Genomic DNA, 2,105 nt, shown 5'->3' with positions numbered 1-2,105 from the left:
AAGAGTGGGAGGTACTGGGAGTTAAAAAGGAAAAAGAGAGAATATAAAATAAAGAATAGTAAATTGTATGGAGAATGAAGAGTGATTTACTAAATGGATAAAGTTTGTGAGAGGGAGAGTTGTAAGTGGTGGGCCATGAGTGGTTAAAATAAGTAGGATAAAGATATATGGGTGGTGATGGGTGGTGAGTGAATTACGTAAGGGTGAGTGAAAAAGAGGATGAGTGAGAAAAAGGATGAGAGAGAAAAATAATTGTTTTATTTTGATGGATGTAGGGTCCACTTGGGTGGATGTATAGAAATTATTTTATTTAATGGAGTTGAGTGTTACTTATTGGAAGGGGTGTGTGTAGTATATATTTTACTATTTCTTATTTTGGTTGACTTTGGGTAGATATATAGTATTTTATGGATTAATTGTCTTTATAGAAAAATGGTGGTGTGTTTAGTATGTGGTTGACTATTTTGGGTGGTATGGTTGTCTTGTCATTATTTTGATTATTGATTTTACAATTGGTTTGTGAAACATGTTTATGAATGTATTGTATTATAACTTGGATGATCTTTATGGCCTGAAAGTGTATGATGATAAAGTGGATGAAGTATAAGTTCAAGGTTGTTTATGGTATGTTTCAAAGTATATCATGGTTCAAGTTAGTAAGTGTGATTCAAAGTGTTGAATCTCTTGGTGAGATTCTTAGTGTTTTAGAATGAAAGTAGGAAGCTCAGTCTTGGGGGTCATCCTGAAACTCCAATGGTCAATCAAGCTCACCTAGAGAGATTGAACCATGTGGTGAGGAGTAGCAGGAGGTCTTAGTCTTAGAGGCTCCCAGTATGCTCCAAGGCGCGGAACAGGTTAACCTTGTGAGTGTGGCAGGGTGGGGAACCCAAGTTTCATAAGTCACCACGGGTGCAAGACTCGCCATAGCACGACTATCATTCTAAAGTCCGGACGTGTCAAGTCTTGAATATAACATGCATAGGTTGTGTGCTTTATCTTACTTAATTGAAGTATTATTGTATGACTCACATTGTTATGTTGTATGTTTTTATATAATTAGCTCACCCTTGCATTTGCTTGTGTTTGTGCCATGTTGTATGTTTTTCTTTTGCAATGATCATCCACTTGGATGTGAGCAGATGTTGAGGAGATTCCCCTAGAGCAAGAGCTTGAGGACACTGATGCAACAACTTAGCTTATTTAGGAATTCTACCTTACTTTTTGTATTTTGAGATACTTTGAAGTTTGAATTCCCTAGGAGTCTCTCAGTTTGTTCTTGTCATTTTGAAAAAAAATGTATTATACTTAGAGTTTTAAATTCGGATGATGTCTAAGGATGACTATAATCCTAATTATTTATCTAACTGCTTTCCAGTTTTATATTTGATGACGTCTTTATATTACATATCCTTGTCATATAATTGGGACGTCACATGCTGACTATTTATACGAGTTATAATCATTTTATATAAAAAAAATGATACATTAACACAATTGTAAATAAAATAATTTTTTAGTGATTATAGTTATAATAGATATAAAAAGTTAGTGCGGTAAGCTTTTTGTGATAAAAAATAAACTTTTTTATATCAGTTATAATCAATATGCAATGATATTTTCTTGTAACAAAAAATAAAATATTTATGTACTAGTTCTAATTATAATCCATGTATTCAGTAACACTTTTGCAATAAATAAGAAAATGTTCTATATGGGTTCTAATTATAACTTGAATAGAAAATATTTTCTTATTTTTTTATTTGCAAAGAGAGGGTTTTCAAATACATAATCTTCATTTTCCTTTTTTTCCTTTCTCGCTCTCGCCTTATTTTTTTTTTAGGAAAAAGTCTTTTTAATAATTTTTTTTTGACAATTTTTTTACAATGACAATCTATGATTGATTTGTTTTAAATATTTTTTAAACATAAATTCAAACAGACCAATAGAATGATGACACGTGTCTTGTTGTAAAAAAGTTGTTAAAAAAAGTTGTCAAAATATCATGATATCTGGCAACACATTTCTTTCTTTTTTCCCCAATGTGCGAGGCCCCTGTGTATGTCCTATATTATCTGTCGTCCCGCTTTCCACTAGTAACTAGAGTC

The 2,105-nt window shown here is 32.1% G+C and overlaps 1 protein-coding gene across 6 annotated transcripts in view; it reads left to right on the top strand.

Moving 5' to 3' along the window:
• The window catches only part of LOC106774125 (UPF0161 protein At3g09310), a 19,553-nt gene extending 18,194 nt beyond the window's left edge, over positions 1 to 1,359 (top strand). For all 6 annotated transcript variants that reach the window (XR_001376715.2, XR_002669775.1, XR_001376714.2 and 3 more), the window contains one exon: positions 1,140 to 1,359. The gene's annotated coding sequence lies outside the window, so the exon portion shown is untranslated. The remainder of the gene's footprint in view (positions 1 to 1,139) is intronic.
• Positions 1,360 to 2,105: the final 746 nt, after the last annotated feature.

This window comes from Vigna radiata, chromosome 9, assembly GCF_000741045.1.
Source record: "Vigna radiata var. radiata cultivar VC1973A chromosome 9, Vradiata_ver6, whole genome shotgun sequence".
Taxonomy (NCBI): Eukaryota; Viridiplantae; Streptophyta; class Magnoliopsida; order Fabales; family Fabaceae; genus Vigna; species Vigna radiata.
This window is presented reverse-complemented; position numbering and strand designations above follow the sequence as displayed.